Raw genomic sequence first — 19,417 nt, 5'->3', positions numbered from 1 at the left:
AAGCTGACTTCCACACACGTTCACATGTACACCTACTCTCTCCCTCCCTCCATCTCTCTCTCTCACACACACATACATATATACTCAGACAGCTGACCCCCTCAACACAGATAGTCTAACACAGTAAATAAATAAATGTATTAAAAAAGTTAAGGTATTTAGTTTTTGGCTACAGACACCCAGATATTTTCTTGGAAAGCCAGAAAAGTACTGACTAGATAAACCCACAAAACCAAAATCATAAAAGAATCTCCAAAACATTTCACCTGTGAACTCAAAAGAACTAAGTAAAGAAAGGGCTGGCTGAGGGTCTGCTTTAAAATTCAGATCATTCGATGTCCCCAAATCTAGAGAAGCCAGTTACCAAAATGATGAAAGGATACAGTCTAATTCTCCAGAAAGGGTCAGTTCCTAGGCTGGGGAATACAGACAAGAGTAAAAGGTACTCTTACCATGTTAAAGTTGGATATGTTAACTAAGCACAGTAAGTCCTCACAAGATGTTCTGCAGAATCTGAACAGCTGAAGCACTTGGGTGAGGTAGGGTGGGGATGTTAAGACAATGCAGGGACCTTAAGCTACTAACACTGAGGTACCTAAATTTCCCACCAGATCATCCTTCCATGCAGCTAGCAATCAGTAAGGCCCACTCACATTGTCTGAAGCTCTCATCACCTCTCCCATCCACCTTCTTAAATATAAGCAGGCAACTAAGTATTATCAGATGTCTGAGAAAGTATCCAGATGAAAAAAAATTAACTACTTGTAAAAACAAACAAAACAAAAAAACATACAGCCAAAGATTATGAAAAACAAAATATAACTACAGGAAGAAAATAAAAAGGCAGAACCTCGGTTCCATTTCTGTTACTTCCCCAGGTCACAAAATGCTAGTCAAATCATGAGAAAATACTAGACAAATCTGAATGAGGGAGAGTCTGTAATATAAATACTGACCAGGCTTTAAAAGTTATTGGGAAAGGCTAAATGCCTTCACAGAAAGTACATAAGCACCAAATGCAATGCGGTATCATGATTTAGCTAACTGACAAAAAACAATGCGGGGCTGGGAGGGATAAAATCTGAAAACCGTCTGCAGTAAACAATACTCCATAAATGATAAGTACTTCAGTTTCTTCTTTTGTGTGTGTGTTGGGACTGAACAGCCCAGGAACCCCAGATGCCAGGTGTCTCCTGTCAGTGAGCACACCTTCATCTCCAATGTTAACTTCTGAGGTTTGATAGAGGTGCTGTGAACATGTGAGCTGCTCATACTGAGTAAAGCCCAGTCAAGGTGTGTGTGAGCTCTCTGTAGAATACTCGCACACAACTTTTAAGTCTAAAATTACTACCTAAAAAGTTTGAAATCCTAACAGAGCTAAAAGAACATATCACATATACAAAACACAAATGGTTTATTTTTTAAAGAAATATTTAAAAACAAGAAATATACAAGGCATGGTGACACAAGCCTGTGATCCAAGGAGCGGCACATCAAGTTCCAGGCCAGATTTGTCTACACATTAAGACTGTCTCAAAACAAAACAAAAACAATAACAACAATAAAACCCACAAAGAAAAAAAACTAAAAATAACTTTTTATATATTTTTTAATACAATATCTCAGTTACCCAAGCTTATCTCAATTTTGTGGGCTTAAGTGATCTCATACTTAAGTTTACATTAAAAATAAATATTATTTGTCACAATTTATTTGTTTATTTGTGTGTGCTCATGCACATATGTGTGTGGAGGTTAAAGGACAACCTGAGGAAGTCAGTTTCTCCTACCAGTTGGGTCCTGGGGTTGAAACTCTGGCCCTCAGGCTTAGCCAGCAGGTGCCCTTACCCACTGAGCCCAGAAAGAATTCTTAAAACCCAAAACCCATAATTATTATTATTATTATTATTATTATTATTATTATTATTATTATTTATTAAAAATTAAACCCTTAAAGACAGGTCTGTGGATCACATTGACTAAATATTTTTAATATAAAGTTAAAAATATAATCACAGCAATAAAAAAGAGCTTACTAAAAAGATACCCTTAAGGAAAGGTATTTATAAATCAGAAAAAAGTTAAAGAGATACCTTAAATTTAAATTCAGTTGATAATACTAGTGTCTGGATGGCTGAGTTAGAAGGATGGTCAATTCCTGGGCCACATCAGACCTGGCTTGACAAATAAAAGCACCTGTACCAAGTATGGCAACCTGAGTTCAATCCCAGAATATAGCAAAAACAAAAGAAAGTTAAAGAGCCTGCTAAAAAGGCCCAATTATGAAAAACAGCTCCCAAAAGAACAAAATCAAAGGCAAAAAATTATAATTCATGTAACAATTCAGTAAAAACTTCCCAGTATGAGAGAGCATGACTGTCAGATTAAGAAACTCCACTAATGAGCTCTATGTGTAGTTCCATGGTAGTGCCCTTGTGTAGTGTCCATGAAGCCCTGGGTTCAATTCCCAGATAGTACAAAAAGAGTCCACAAGGTACCTATCACAAAAAAGAAGGACAGATCCCAAAGAAATGGACATAAGCTTCCAGAGAGGAAAAAAACTTATTTATCTTCATACAAATAATCAAGAATTAGAATGCTGCTGGGCCAGCTGTGGCAGGCTTTTAATGTCAGCTACTCAGGGGACTGAAGTAAGACAATTCTAAATGAAAGGCCTTCTCTGAATTACAGTGAGTTCAGCCTGAGTATAGTTAAACCGTTTTGCTTTTTAAAAAAGCCCAGGCATAGTGATATACACCTTTGATCTCAGCACTCAGGAGGCAGAGGCAGGCATGGATTTCTGTGCGTTCAAGGCCAACTTGGTCTACATACTGAGTTTCAGGACAGCCAGGCTGCATAGTGAGAACCTGTTTCAAAATATATAAATAAATAAATAATAAAGCTATTACTGATATGAGTAAGAAACTTGGAATATAAATCACATATTTTTTACATTCATGTTAAACGGAGAGGGACATAATAAGTAATTAAACCAGAAAATATTCTAATTATTAGAAGAAATAAGCAGAAGTATTTCAGAGGTTTTTCAGCTTAGTTTGAAATGACACATAAAAAAATACACACACAACAGAGAGCAGTAAAGCATATGTGGAAATGTTAAAAACTGATGAATCAAGGTCAAAGGAACACTGGTATTTATTGTACTATTTATTGAAAGCCAAAAATTTTTAGACAAAAAGTTTTTAAAAAAATTATTTTCCTCCTATGTACTCTTTCTCAGGATGCCACTAAAGGATATTCTCCACCCAGATGAGGAAATAAACCAAGTGGGGAAGATGTGAGATATGAATTCTCCAGCAGCAGTAAAGACTGTAAAGGGAATCCCTAGGGTGATGGTGAAAAGAGAGTCCAGGATGGCCATTAAGTGCCAGATGCAAGACGCAAGCAATTTAGGCTGGAGCCAGCCAGGAGTCTGGGAGAGATTTTGTGGAAGAAAATGAATGGACTATCTGGCTCATATCAGTGTCCTGAGAGACTTAAAAAACTTGTGAAGAGTTGCTACATGGTAAACTCACAGAAAGCTAACAACAGAAATACAGACCATTACTACGATACTCCAAAGAAAGAGTCATACAGGAAAAAAAAAAAATCCACAGGATATGACTAAATCCTGTATAGCATTTTACACATTCATAACATAAACTTCCTGATAAAAATAAGGCTATAAACTATTGTAAGACAAGGCTTAATATTTGTGAAAAATCAAGTCGCAATAAGACATGCATGTTATTCACACAGAAAAAGACATATCACAAATATATCCGCCAGGAGAAACTGAAGTAGGAATCAGTAGGATTTTAGTCAACTTTGCAGACCACGTAACTTTTTAAACTATATACAAGAAATGCGACACAGTGCTAGTTTAGGGTGTATGAAGCCCTGGATGCAATAGGAGGGAGGGAAAGACGGGGACTTGCCAGGTAAGGCATTGCCCTACCTATAATCCCAGGATTTAGTGACCCCAGGCCACAAGGGTAAGAAATATAATCTCTGTAAATTATTACGAGATTTATAACATTTACACACCTTCAATCCCATCACTTAGAAGGCAGAAGCAGGTGGAATTCTGAGTTCCCTGCCAGCCACAGCTACATAAAAAAACTTTATCTCAAGCAAACAAGAAGTTAATTATAATTTTTTAAATGTAAATCTAACCAGGGATGGCGGTACAAACCTCAGTACTTGGAGGAAGATGCAGAAGGAGCAGACTTCACAGTCAGCCTTGTTTGTAATGTTGACAATATGAGTTGGAGGCCATCAGTAAACTGGATAAAACCATGTCTGAAAACAAGCAACCAACCTGGGTGAAGGACCAGAAGCCTCTAATGCCAACACAGGAGACACGGGAGATTGTTGGACTCAAGGCCAGCCTGACCTACACAGTACTAAGTACTAAGCCAGCTTGTAGGAAGATGTCTCATAGGACAAACAGTAAAATATCTCATAACTATTAGCTGCACACCTTTAATCCCAGCACTCAGGAGGCAGAGGCAGGAAGATGTGTGCACTCAAAGCCAGCCTGGGCTCCAAAGACCCTCTCTCAAGCAACAATAACCACAAATAAACAAAGACAGACATAGACAGACAGTTATCTGGGGGAGGAGAGACAGATTAGTGGTTAAGAGTGCTTGTTCCACAATCACCAGGACCAGAGGTCAAATCTCAGCACCCATGTAACAAGCCAAGGCTCTGAAAGCACAGCTCCAAGGACTATGCCACAAGGATGACATCTTGGCTAGATAAACCCGGGCTTGCTTCCAGACCAGTTCACCTGGGCCTCAGGTTCAGGAATAGACCCTCCCTCAAAGGAAGAAGCAAAGAATGATGGCAAACACCAGACACCCTGTTCTGGCCTTTTAATATTTTAAAATACATCAATTTTTGTTGTTGCTCCCAAGTCTTCTAGATCTGTTGAGGTACTAGATTAGCACCGGAGATCTAGAGTAAGAAAAATATTTACAGGTTAAGGCAACATTCCTAATTCTTTTGGAGTTAAACCTCTCCCTAAAATTACATAGGAAGTTGTAAGTGAAAATAAGAACTTGCTACTGTGACTGTAACTCACAGTGAAACTCACTGTGTAACTCACTGTACAGTGAGTGCTCAGTGTACACTAGGCCCTAAATTCAATCTAGCACTAAAAACCAAAAATAAAGAAATAATCTCTCCAAACTTAGTTGATCTATGAAGCATCTGATGATAAAATGCATATAAACTGCAAGTTTTAAACAGGAAGAGCCAAAAAAAAATTATTTATTTTTATTTTTTTATTTTTTGCCAGGTGGTGGTGGCACACAGCTTTGATCCCAGCACTCCACTCGGGAGGCAGAGGCAGGAGGATCTCTGTGAGTTCTCTGTGTAACCTTGGTTGTCCTGGAACTCACTCGGTAGGCCAGGCTGGCCTCCAACTCAGAGATCTGCCTGCCTCTCCCTCCCAAGTGCTGGGATTACAGGTGTACAATAAACTATTGGCTTCTATGAATTAGAATCAAAGAAATTAAACAGCTTGTCTGCCAGAGCCAGGAATATCAATAAACGCTAAAGAATAAAACAGAAAGAACCCAACCACCCATCATCATGTACTAATCTGATACTACCCCTAATAAAATTAAGAACTAATCTTCAATCCCATCACTACCAGGCTGTTATCCCTGGACATGCCATGTATGTAAACATGCACACATACATGTAGGTAGGCACTGACTAAATTTGAACAAAGGAAGGCAGACTGAAAAGCTTTACTTGTGAGTTTACCTCTGTCATAGGAGACTGACCACAATCCATAAATGAGAATTTAAGAAAAAACTAAGTCTGTTTTCCCAAGATCTAGGTCTAGTTTTCAAACTTAACAAATTCAAAACTTTCAAACTTTGTGTTATGATCTCAAAAAAAAATATTTACACAGGCTGACTTCAAGATGACATCTTCATAATTTGTATATATGGTCATGTGATTTCAACCTTCAGTAAAACAATATTTTGCAGTTCCTCATGTAAGAAGGGGTCAGAACAGAATGCTGAAAGGATGGAACAAACAAGTCTCAAGTAACAACACTGGAAAGCAGCATCAATTGAGGACATCAACTTCTGGGTAGAGTGATTAACATCCCTTTTTGGTTTCCTTTTCTACTTTTTTCTGAGATAAGGTTCTTATGCAGCCCATGGCTCACCTAGAACCTGCTATATAGACCACACTGGCCTTGAACTCATGGAAGTCCTCCTGTTTCTGCCTGCTGAGTTCTGAGATTACAGTTAAGGGCTACCACACCCAACAAAATCCCTTATTGTGAAACTCTTCACTGGTCTCCTTAAACATCCTACAACCAGATGGTGTAATGGCAACCTGAATATGTAACAAATTGGTAAGAAAACTTAATCATTAGAATACACCTAAGGAAGATTAACTGGCTAAACTTGTAAGAGCTTATACCAGATCAGAAGCACTCTTCCACGTAAGTGCAACATTCTTGTTACGCTATGTCAAGTTTTTATCTATATCATGTAAAAGGAACCATTACAATCCAGTAAAGAATAAGAATTCTAACTGTTTCATGAATTAGAAAACAAATAGACATAAACGACTTCAATAGGAATTTGTTTAAGTGGACAGATCAATGAGGACTACCTTTAAATGGTAATCCTCTCAACAGTCATTAAGATTTTCTTTTCAGCCAATGAGAAGCCAGTGTTTGTTAACTTCTTCATAAGCCTGTTGATTTAAATGTATAGAAATATGCTTGATATGTGGCTTCTATAGCTAGATATTAATCCTTAAGAACATGCTAAGGGTGCTGAGATGGCTCAAGTGGTAAATATGCTTCAAACATGGGCCTGGCTACTTGAGTTCAATCTCTGGAGACAGGGGAATGAGGTAACTAAGTCCCCAAAATTATCTTCTAACCTGAGCTTTCTCCCTCCTGCAGCACACACATACAATTAATTAATATTGATTAATGTTTAAGTTAGATCATGATGAAAACATTTTTTTCTGAACTGCTTCAAAGAGTCGTCTCTACCAAGCAGAAACATTAAATTTGAGTGAATAATTATATAATTATTTTATTTTTGTTTCCTCATCCAATAATTAAGGTATTAGCCACCCTAAAAATGACATAAAAACATAAGTTTTTGACATTCCAAAATGACATCATCTACAAATATCTTGGGTCCTATTCACAGATACCCTGGGATTCATGTGGACTGAGGGCTGTAGGTTGGACAGGCCTATTTTAAAGAAAGGCGCAGTGGGGCTGAGGATATTCAGTTGGTGAAGTGCCTGCTTAGCAACCAAAAGCCATGGGTTCAATTCCCAGCACCACATAAAAAAGATGCAAAGGCCAAGTAGACAGCTCAGCACATAAAGGCACTTACCAGGCACCCGAATGGTAGAAAGAGAGACCTCATTCATGTTAGCTAGCATGCAAGCACACACACAAAAACAAACGTAAAAAATAATAATAATAAAACAAGTTATGGTGGTGCATGCCAGGAGGTAGCTCAGCTGGGAAAGGGGATTGTTGTTGAGTTGATGATCTGAGTTCAACCCCCAAGGCTTACATGATACGGAAAGAAAAAACAGATTTCAGACTGTCTCCTGACCTCTCCATGGCTTGCTTACACTCCCCACAAAAGATAACATAAACAGAGAACACAGAACAAAGTATGGTGGCACATGCCTAGGAGCCTAGAACTTGGGACACTGAGGTAGGAGGATTCCAAGTTCAAACTGAACACATGGAGACCCTCCAAATAAAAACAAAACACTGGTTTCAGACCAGTTAAACCAGTCTGTGTGACAGGTAAAATTTTCCTACTCATTAGCTGAAAAGTATTCTCCACCTGAACTTGTTCACAGCACTTTAAGTGTTCTCCAAGGCTAGCTTTCACAATGACAGTTCTTTAATATTACCTAGTCATGGTCTAATATATAAATTTATTAAGTGAAAGGCCCATTATTTCCCAACTTTCCCTCCTATTAAAAAAAAAAAAGTTTAATCTTTCCTTTGACATATTTCTATTCTCTGGTAAAACAAAAACAAACATAAAAAAAAAACCCTCTATAACACTAATAAACTCAGGAAGCTGCAGAAATTAGTATTTCACTGTTGACATCTTTCACAGGCCCACAGGTTTTGTTAATTATTATTGGGGTCACATCAATACTCCTGTTAAGGCTTAGTATTTAAAAATAAAGAAACGGAAGCCAAAGAAGTGGGAAGAAGCTTGCTAATTTGCAGCAAGCAAGCACCTACTACCTACACTGCCAAAAGCGATCTTATTCTGCTACACAAAGCTTTCCCAACAAGTGCTTGTCAAATGCACACAGAAATCCCCAAGACAGATGTCAAGGGCATCCCCATTCACGAAGCAACAGACAAATTGGGGAATTCCTATCCGCTAAGAGAGAGGAAACTATGTAACCAAGGAAGGCATACTTCCAAGCCTGAATTGTAGGATTACAGGGAAAAATGAAAGAGAAAAGTCAAGAGAGATCAACTTCTGAGAGTGAAGGCCAGGTTTTTAGATTTATTCTACACATTGGGAAGTTTCCGAAACACTGTGTAGACATGGAATCAGGAAATCCTAGAGTCTTTTGCTTTGTCTTAAATCTCTTAACAAAACCATCTAAACATTTTCCCCTGTGTGCGTCTATAAAAACCCACAAGGCCTACATGAAGTCGCTGATTAGAGATGTCCACTTGCCGGATACCCAAATTAAAATAAAAAGTACATATATCGGCCCAGAGGTGGGAAGAATCTCCACGCACGTTTCCCTCTAAAATCCTTGGCTTCCTTTCACCTTCTTATGCCCTATCTCCAACAGCTGCCCTAAATCAGCAAGGCGAACGCCAAGGAGTAGAGTTTAGAACTGGTGAGCACGCTTTTACGTCCCTCATAGAAACCCTCAAATCCTGCGAGCAGGAACTGGCATAGGGACAGCCCGCCTGGCCCGGGCTCTCCCCGCGATACAAAGGCACAGTGAGAGCCACAGCAGCCCGAGCCTCTGCGCCCCACACCTCTCTCCGTAAGAGAGGAACAAGACTTTCCATGCAACCAGACCCAACCCTCAACACCCGCCTCCCACGTGGTCCTCTCCCTCGCGGAGAACCGGGTCGGACGCAAAGAATCAGACCCGCAAGGAGGCAGCAAGCACGGGGCAGACACACCGGTTCCTCCCTAAGGGCCCTGGGCGGCACTCCTCCCAGGTTCCGGGGTCTCGGCCCGCAAGCCCCCGGACCCCAGGGCCCTCCAAGCGGGAGCTAGGGCGAGGGGAGCTGGAGGCCGCGGAGCCGAGGAGAGGAGCCGGCTGCCCGGCCCGGGGTCTGCATGGGATGGAGCCCCACCGCGTGCCGGCGGAGGCTGGGAGGCCGCCCCCTGCCGGCCGCCCCTCCCCGGCTCGGGCCGTTCTGGATTGCGCCGCGGCCCTCGCCTCACCTCAGGCTGGCGGCACGCAGGGACCGGCGGTCGCGGAGCCCCTGCGCCGAGGCGTGCTGGGCTGGAGGCGACGCCGGCGGCTCGGCGATGGCTGACAAGCGCTCGGCAGGCCGGCCCGGCACCGGGGCCGAGGAGGGCGGGGCTTCGGCGGGCCGCCCCGCCCCCGGCCCGCCCCCGCCCGGCCGCCCACCTCAGCCGCCCAGCCCCATTAGGTACGCGCGCGTCCGGGGTTACTCCAGGCCGTTCACCTCCGACCCCGCTCTGGGCAGCGGCGCGGTCCGGGCGCCAGGGGGAGGGGGCGAGACGCGGGCTCAGGCCGGCGTCAGCCAATGGGCGCGCGGCGCGGGGCGGGGCGACGTGAGGCGATGCTGATGGTCCGAGCGCCGTTCTGCCATTCGGGGCCGAGCGGTGCAAGGGCGGGCGGGTCCGGGACGTGGTGGTTGCCCCTACTGCCTGGGCGGGTTTGGGGCCGGCCCAACGGCTCCACCTCCCGGCGGAGAGCGGAGTGGAAGAAATGGTTCCTCTACGAATCTCCCAGCAAGGACCTGCTGGAGAGTAGCGCGGGAAGGGAACCCAGAGCCTAAGGGAGCCAAGTAGTGCGGTAGGCGACGTGCTGGCCCTAGTAGCATTGCTAATTCGGACACTCGGATGAGGTCTGTCGGATGAGGCCTTCAGATTAGCGTGGGTAGCTCCCATCACCAGCCCCTTAGCTTAGCTTCTGAGCCTACCTCAGAAGGAGCTGCTGATCATGGAGCACTGAAGGAAAGTGTTAGTAAAAAAAGTTTGGAGGTCAAGGCAGGGTACAAAGGACAGCAGTCTCATGCCTGGCCTCAACAGTAAGTGCCAGTGAGTCCTGACTTCTTAGATTGCCTTCCATCCTTTACCAGGGTTGCTCCAAGCCTTTTGAGGTGAAGCCTACAAATGTCTCTAGTTCTGTCGCTTCACGGCAACTTTTCATGACGGTGTTTGTGTACTGAAGATTTATGGTGACTGGAAGACTTCCCAAAACAATACAACCGTTGGGCATATGTAGGCGCAGTGACAATGAGAGGAAATCCATTTGACAAGAATGGGGTGAGTTCTAATCTATTACAAGAATTCAGAGGAGCACACAGAGGTCCTTTCCCAATCCTTGCACAAGCCTGTGATGAAGGCCAGGAAAAGTGCAGAGGAGGACACTATGGCCAGAAGAGTAGTTCAGTGCCAGAGGGCAAAAAGTGAAAGGGGTGGAAAGCCACACCCCAGGAAACAAATTCTTGGACAGAAGCTAAGACAGGAAGATATTAAGATTGGTCAATAGGAACAGTGGGATCGCTTATTGCCATTAGCTACTCCTAAGACTTTACCCACTCACTTTGGAAGTCATAAGGATTGGAGGCAAACTGGAGAACTCACAAATTTTACAAAATAGTGACCTATATTTTAACAGTAACTGTGTCATTGGGATAAATGTCAGCTGAACAAGGGGAACTCAGAGCTTTAAAAAAAAAAAAAAAAAAAAGATAATTGAGCAAGACTTTCTGGTTTGACAAGATGTTCAACTTACTAAGAATGATCTGGGAAGCTTTGCCTCTCTGTAGTAGGGCTCTCTGAAGCTGGCATGAAGAAGTGACCAAGTGAAGAATTAAAAACCTTGAAGTTGCCTCTTATTGTTCTTTTGCCTTTAAAATGGTAGTCTTTTTCTCTAGGATTCTTAATAGTGTTGCTCTTTGTCCACTCTAGGAATACCACAATAATGGATTTACCCTCAGAAACTTCAGGGCTGTGGGGGTATAACCATTTGCCTCACAGAGGCAAGACCTCAAGTGAGGTATTTCATCCTCAAGTGAGGTATTCAAACAGTCCAGCTCTCAGGGAGGGCCAGTGAGATGGCTCAGCAAGTAAAGGTGTTTTCCACCAAACCTGAGGACCTAAGTACTAGCCATAGAGCTCACATGGTAGGAGGAGGACACTGAACATGGTTCACGTGTGCACGGGGGCATGCACATGTACACACATATACACACAAAAAAAAAAAAACCTGTCAAAAAATAAAATGAACTACTTAAGGAAAGGCCTGGTGAAAGAGCTATAAGAAAGAGTACACTTACGAGGCAGAGGCAGGAGAATCAGGCCTTCGATTCTGTGCCTAGCCTGGCCTCAGGAGACTGAAGAAAAACACCAAACAACAAAAAACTACAGGAAAGAAAACCAAGAATGAGTTAGGATGGCCCAACTACTTCCAAAGAATTTGTTATCAAATGCTATGACACCAGAGCAGAGAACTAGCAAAGGGCTGTGTCTGTAAGACACAAGAGTCTGTAAGACTCCTGGAACTGAAACCACCACTCCTGAGAGTTGTGCTGTTTGGGACATGCCAAAACCTGCCCATCCATCCTACTGTAGGCTTTTTAGAGCTGGTCTCTATGAGTCCTTGCCACACAAGCTGTATGTCTGTAAGAGGTGGAGGAAGAAAGCCAAAGGGTGGAGAAAACATACTATACAAGCAAGACTAACAGGTGGAAAAGAGGGGGGTGAGTTTTTAGAAGCTGAAGTTTTAGAAGCTAAAGCAAGGTCTTTTCTGGGCTGAATTATATCCCCAAAAGCCAATGCTGAAGTCCCAATCTACAGTACCTCAAGATATGCAGGGGTGGGGTATGGAAAGAGGATCTTTAAAGATATTATTAAATTAAAACAAGATCATTTAGGGTAGACTCTAGTAAAATAAGACTGGTGCCATTAAACAAATGGATATTAATTTACAGATAAACAGAGAAGAAGAGAAGATCATTTGAAGCCAGAGAGAAGACAGTAAGTAAATGACAAGCCTAGAAGAACATATTCAGGAAAAACAAATCAACACTGCTCACATTCTGATTTTGGATTTCTAGACTCCAAAAATGTGAAGAATTCTATATTGTTTCTGTGATGCTATATTTTGTTATACGAGCCCTCAAAGACATAACACAAAGTCTCCAGGTTTTTCAAAAAAGTCATGTAGTGGCTGGAAAGATGACTCAGCAGCACTGACCACGCTTCCAGAAGACATGGGTTTAATTCCTAGTACCCACGTGGGTGGCTCACAGTCTATAGATCCAGTTCCAGGGGATCTGAAAACCTCTTCTGGCCTCTTCCATCACCAGGCACACATGTGGTACACGACAGATGTGCAAGAAAAACACTCATACACACACACAAAAAAAAAAAAAAATTGTAAAAAGATTATGTGAAGAGGAAGCCAGCTCTTCCTGTAAGCAGCCGAAGGTGAACTGTGAAGATGGTCAGTACACTCTTGACCCAGAAAACCCTACAAAAGCATGCAAATCAAGAGGTTGGAGACCTTGTGTTCAACTTTAAGAAGGTGAAACTGCCCAGGCCATCAAGGATATGCATAGTCAAAATGCCACCAAATACCTGAAACATGTCATTTTTAAGAAACAATGTGTGCCTAGTGGTATAATGGTGGAGTCCATAGGTCATCCAGGCCAAAGAGTGGGACAGAACAAAAAGAGTGCTGAGTTTTTGCTGCACATGCTTGAAAATGTCCAAAAGACTGTGAACTTAAGGGCTTAGATGTAGGTCTCTAGACATTGAACATAGCCAGGTGAACAGAGCACCTACAATGTGCCAACAGATTTACAGAGCTTGTGGCCAGATTAACCCAGACATGAGCTCTCCCTGCCGCAGTGAGATGATCCTGACCGAAAAGGAACAAATTGTTCCAAAGCCAGAAGAGGAGGTTGCACAGAACAAGATATCCCAGAAGAAACTGAAGAGACACAAACTTATGGCACAAATTCAGCATGAAGAAACGAAGCTTTATTTTAAGAAAAGGAAGGTGAGCATGGTACATGCCTATAAATCCAGCTCTCTGGAGATTGAAGCAGGAGGATCAAGCATCAAGACAGTCCTTGGCTATATAGCAACTTTGAGGCTAGCTGGACTGCATGAAGCTGTCTCCTAAACAAAACCATTAAAAATGAAATTGTATGGAGGTAACAGGAACTGATTGTAAGCTACCTTAGGAGAGGCTACCTCTGTTGATCTCTTTCCCTGTTATGGTAAAAGTCTGAGATCTTTGTCACTACAGTGATTATAATCCAGCTGGGAAGGCAAAACTAGCACTATCAAATAGTACTTATGTCTCCTTAGATGATAGCCATGTAAACTTTAAAGGGCATAGGTGAGAGAGGATAAGTTCTCAAAAGCAGATAGGCCCATATATATCTAAATAGTATATTAGCATTTTCCATGTAGTTCCATTTGGCAGTCATTTCTCCTCTAGATTAGTATGTTCTTTCTCAAGATATGTTCCAGTGGCCACCTGTAATAGGAACACTGGGTGCTTGTTTAAAATGCAGATTCCTGAGGCAGCAAGATGGCTTAACCTGTGAAGGTACTTGGCACTAATTGTGATGACCTGAGTTTGATCCCCAGGTTCCACGTGTTGGAAAATCAAATTAGAACAGCTTCCCACAAATTATCTGACTTCCACATCAGCCCCAAGTCCCACGTGCATACGCGCATGCACACACACCCACTCACGCACACAAATGTATTTATTCATTAAGTTTTGGTTTTTCGAGGCAGGGTTTTTCTGTGTAACAGTCCTGGCTGTCCTGGACTCCCTCTGTAAACCAGGCTGGCCTCAAACTCGGGATCCATCTGCTCCCGAATGATGGGACTGAAGACCTGAGCCACAACACCCGTGGCTCATGTATAGCATATGTATAGTTTTTTAATGGGAAAATGCAACCTTTTTAAAAAACAAAATCTTTAAAAAACAAAACCTGGTAATTGTTCACACTGAAGGTTGACCACACAAGTTTAGTATTTGGCATTATTGTTCCCCTGTCTGCTGACAGCCTGTCTTGTTAAATAGCAGTGTCTCCAACACCTGCACTTCTAAGATAGCAATCTTCAGGTCAGCCTTGGGTTGAATTAAAGAAGGATCTTGACCTTTACAGTCGTGGAGCTAGAGCTCAGTGTTAGAGTATCAACCTAGCATGCATGGGGCCCTGGGTTCAATCCCAATACCACAAAAGGGAAGGGAAAGAACAAAAGTGCCTAATGGAAGTGGAGCCTGGTAGTGAAATACCCAGATGTTAGCTGGGCATGGTGGCACACACCTGTATTCCCATCACTCTGGAGGCAGTAGCAGGATGAAGTTTGAAGGCAGGCTAGTCTACATAAAGGGTTTGAGGTCAGTCAGGGCTACATAGTGAGACCCTGAATAAAATAAAATAAAACAAAATCAAGATGCAATTTCCCAGTGACCCCCAATATTTATAGTCTGACTTGGCTTCTAACATTTACCATAATTGTCCTTATGCCTTTCCTTATGCTGTGAGATTTATCATTTCTTCTGGGGATTTTTTGTTTGTTTGTTTGTTTGTTTTTTAATCTTTTTAGTCCTTGAAAGTCTAATGGAGCTGGAGTTATGGCTAAGTGGTTAAGAGCACTGGCTGCTCTTCCAGAGGACCTGGCTTCAATTCCCAACACCCACCTGACAGCTCACAACTGTCTATAACTCCATTTCCAGGGGATCTGAGACTCTCACACAGACAACGCATGCAAACAAAACACCAGTGAACATAAAATACAAATAAATTTAGAAAAAAGAAAGTCTCTTTTTTTTGGGAAGCTGTCTCTTCCCCAGCTTCTATTTTCTGGGCATCCTGGCAGCAGTATAGTTTCCAGCACACAGTATGTCTTAATTCTGCTCTAATTCTGTGTGCATATTGATGACAGCATCAAAGTTTAGCACTCCTCTCTGTAACTCTGAGAATCAGGCCAGGTATAGATGTTAGTTAATGCCTCATTGAAATAAAGATTAGTGCTTGGCAGTGGTAGCACATGCCTTTAATCCCAGCACTCAGAAGGCAGAGGCAGACAGATCACTGAGTTCAACGCCAGCCTGGTCTATAGAGTAAGTTCCAGGACAGCCAGGGCTACACAGAGACACCCTGTCTTGAAAAATCAAAAAGAAAAGAAAGAAAGATAGATGATAGATAGATACATACATACATACATAGATACATAGATAGATAGAAGATAGATGATAGATAGATACATAGATAGACAGACAGACAGACTAACACTGTACCTGAGAGGCCACTGTGCTCCTGATCTCTGCTTATCAGTCTTCACTTTGCCTTTGGGAGGCAAAGCCTCCAGTAAGTTACTTAGCAGCTCTGTTGATAATCAGAATTCAAGAGAGCCAGCCTCTTGCCAAAAACTGTGGCTCCAGTCATAAGATAAAAGGCAGAAAGGCCTTATCTGAACACCAGTCCCTTTGCCCTGGTCAACCAGTTAGATTTGTCCGGAGTTAAGAGCCTTGCGGAATCTCACGCCATAAGGTCAGCAAGTCTCCTCAGGGAGGCCTCTTTATGAGACTGGTCCTGGTGTTGAAAGGCAAGATGACATTGCATAATGAACGGCAGTGTTTATACTGGAGACTGCCCACGGTATTTTCACATGGACACCAGGGCTTTCACAGAGTACTTGGGTTTTCACATGGCATTTTAGCTCTTCCTCCCCCCTTATGATCCAAGCCCAAACACTTCCAGTCCTTCGATGTACTTTAGGCAGCCCCACATCTTAGTTTCTTCCTGCATGAAACCTACACACAAGTGTGTGTGTGTGTGTGTGTGTGTGTGTGAATACATATACATGCATGTACACCCATACTTCAAAACTAAACACCCTGAGAAATGTTAAAGGCCTTTTATTTAAAGACAGAAAAATAGGATGATGTATTTAGTTCTCGCTCAGTCCTGGGATTCTGATCTTGTGTTACTCTGTTTTACAACCTACACCTCATTCTCCGACACCACGAAAGACTTCCTGGCTAATTATTTCCTTCACCAGTCATTACTTTCTGTTTAATTTTTTCCAGTATTTCCATTACCAGACTTGAGATTTTTCCTGCTCCATGTTTAGGCAATTGTCTTCCTCAAATACCCTCAACTCCCTCATTGCTGCTATGATAGATGAAGCACAATAAATAAGAAAAATAACAATCTTTGCAGTCTTTACTATCAAGAATCTGTTGCTCAATTTTTTATTTTTTTCATTCCTTCAGTCTTTAATTTTTTGAGACTCAAAGCTTGAGCTAGCCCAAATTCTTCATTCTCCCCCTTCTCCCTTCAGAGGGAATACGTGTGCTAGTCATGCCTGTCTTCCTTTTTTAGATCTTAAACCACATTTCAGTGCCTCTGTTTTTAAAGAGAAAATTGCTTCTAATAAATGGCCTAGACATACAGACAGAAAACTTCCACACAAATCTTGTTCATCAGGGGATCTCTTATTCCAATGTGACTGATTTGCTTAATGAGAACAAAGGATGAAAACAATCAAAATTAAATACAACGGAAATGTAGCTTAAATCAATGAGTGAGATATCCATAATCAATAAACCAAGAAGAATTGATTCTTGGTAATCTAAGCCAAAGATAATGGATTTTACTCTATAGATTATGTAAAACAAAACAAAACAAAACAAAAATCAGAGAGACCAGGCCTAAAATCTTGAGCCAGTCACTAATTAGCTTTGTCACTAATTAGACTATGAACAAGTGACTCTTTTTCTGTGTCTCTGCTTCCCTGACTATAGAATCGACTACAGGGTGATATTTTTGAATGAAATATAATCAAAATGTAAAGCCTCTAGTACAGAGCTTAGAATAAAGGAGGCATGTAGAAAATATTACCTCCTCTTTTCTCTTTATGCCCCCTTCACCCATTTTCTATGAGTACTTAGAATGCATTGCCCTGGGGTGCCCACTTGATTCAGAAGTCCTATGTTATCAAATTCTATATTATTAATTCAGGATAGCAGAGCACATGCAAGGACCAAGCAACATGAGTGCATACCTTTAATCCCAGCACTCAGGAGGCAGAAGCAAGTATATCTCTGTGAGTTCTAGGCCAGCCTGGTCTACAAAGTGAGTTCAGAACAGTCAGGGCTGTGTAGAGAGAGACTGTCTCAAAACAAGACAAAAACAAAAAACAACAACAAAACAAAAAACTTTAAAAATCATAAACAAACAAACAATTAATTAAATGACAAAACAAAAAGAATACACAGGTTTCCAATTTAAAAGACAACCAACGCCAGGATTGGTAACACGTGCCTTTAGTTCCAGAATGCAAAGCAAGCAGACCTCTGTGAGTCTGGTCTGTATACCAAGCTGCAAGCCAGTTGGAACTACAGAGTAAGATCCTCTCTCAAAAAAATAAAGATAAATAAGAGGCAAAATCTGAATGAATGAGAACAAGGTATTATGATTCGTATGAATGAAGGTTGCCATGATGAAGCCCATTGCTTTTTATTCCAACCTAAGATTTTTTTTTAAGATTTATTTATTTTATGTACGTGAGTGCTCTGTTTTCATGCACATCAGGTTCCAGCTCCAACCTAGAATTTTTAATAAATTATTTTTAAAATAGGCAAAACGTGTAGTGGTCAGAGTTAGGTAATAGGGCCTAGTGAGATGGCTCAGCAGTTAAGAGCACTGGCTGTTCTTCCAGAGGACCTGAATTCAATTCCTAGAAACCACATGGTGGCTCATGGCCATCTATAAAGGGATCTGATTCTCTCTTCTGGCATGCAGGTGTACAAGCTGACAGAGAACTCATACATTAAAAGAAGGAGAGGGGTTGGAGAGATTGCCCAGTGGTTAAGAACACTGGCTGCTCTTCCAAAGGACTCAGGTTCAATCCCTAGCACCCATATGGCAGCTCATAATTGTCTGTAACTCAAGTTCCAGGGAATCTGATACCCTCACACCAATGTACATAAAAAAATAAAATAAAATAAAATAAAATAAAAAAGAATTAGATAACAGTTATTCCTAAAATAAGCCTGATAGTTTATACCTATAACCCCAGCACTGAGGAGACTGGGGCATACTGTCACAAGTTTGAATTTGATTCTGTCTCAAAAAATAAATTAACTCATTTAATTAGACTGACTGGTGAGATAGCTCAGAAGATGAAGATGCTGGCTGCCAAGCTTGACAGCCTCAGTTCAATTCCCAGAATCCACACGTTAGAAGGACAGAAGCAGTGAAGGCTTAAGGAGGTTAAAAACAAAACAAACAAAAAAACAAAACTTGCTTGAAATCAACTAATTACAGGACCTCAGCTAGACCCTGAAGAGGCCTCCTGGCTTCTGGTTCCCCTTCCAGACCCACTCGACTGTTTATTCCTTCTTTCTTACACTTCCAGAGGTCACAAGTGGGCACATCATCTCTACCACTAGATATCTTCTTGCCTTAATTTTAGTTTTGTGTCTCTGTTCTACAGTGTGGCATGCTTCAACATTCAATTTGCCTTCAGGGCATCCCTTAGTAGGTTCAGTCCCTAGAACTTACACACAAAAAAAAAGGGAGAGAGAGAAAAAAAAAAAGAAAGAAAACTAGTCCAGGGAAATTGCAATTTCATATGTGACCATACATGAGATTGCTTTTAGGAAAAAGTGAGATTTTCCTCCTCCTATGACACAGGGTGAGAAGTGAGACTTAAGATTTGTTCCTACCGTTGCTGCAAGGTGGCAGCACTGACACATGGCCACAGAACAGCAGAGAATCCCGTGATCTTAGTAAGGGAACAGTCAACAAATACCATGAGGCCCCAGGAAAGCAACGGAGCCTTTGAATCTGCTCTCCTGCATTGAGAGAACCAAGCAACTGCGGCGGAGGAAGAGAGCAGGTCCAGAGAAGATCTGCTGCTGAGCTGAATGCCCAGCACTACTTTTATTCCTTCCCTATTTTAGTCAACAAACTGTCCTTCGGAATCTGCCTTCCATTAATTTTTCCCCACCAAGACTTTGATGCTTAGTTTGACCAGATTTCAAGCAGTATTGATGTGTCAGGACACAGGGTGATATTTAAATTGTGATTTGATGAAAATATCAAAGCGCCTTATGGAAAGTCCTTTGAACCAGCCCTTTATGTGATTATCAATCAAGAGTTTCACTCT

General features: G+C 41.8%; 1 protein-coding gene across 5 annotated transcripts in view; it reads right to left on the bottom strand.

Moving 5' to 3' along the window:
* Acaca (acetyl-CoA carboxylase alpha) overlaps positions 1 to 19,417 on the bottom strand; it is a 260,615-nt gene that overhangs the window by 204,007 nt on the left and 37,191 nt on the right. The window contains exon 1 of one of the 5 annotated variants that reach the window (XM_055620094.1): positions 15,540 to 15,760. The exons of 1 other annotated variant lie outside the window; for it this stretch is intronic. The gene's annotated coding sequence lies outside the window, so the exon portion shown is untranslated. Of the gene's footprint in view, positions 1 to 9,454; positions 9,532 to 15,539; positions 15,761 to 19,417 lie in introns of those variants that run through there. 3 more of the 5 variants (XM_055620096.1, XM_055620095.1, XM_055620097.1) reach the window with 3 other exon arrangements.

The sequence above is a fragment of the Psammomys obesus genome, unplaced genomic scaffold (assembly GCF_907164565.1).
Source record: "Psammomys obesus unplaced genomic scaffold, mPsaObe1.curated_primary_1811, whole genome shotgun sequence".
Lineage (NCBI taxonomy): Eukaryota > Metazoa > Chordata > Mammalia > Rodentia > Muridae > Psammomys > Psammomys obesus.
This window is presented reverse-complemented; position numbering and strand designations above follow the sequence as displayed.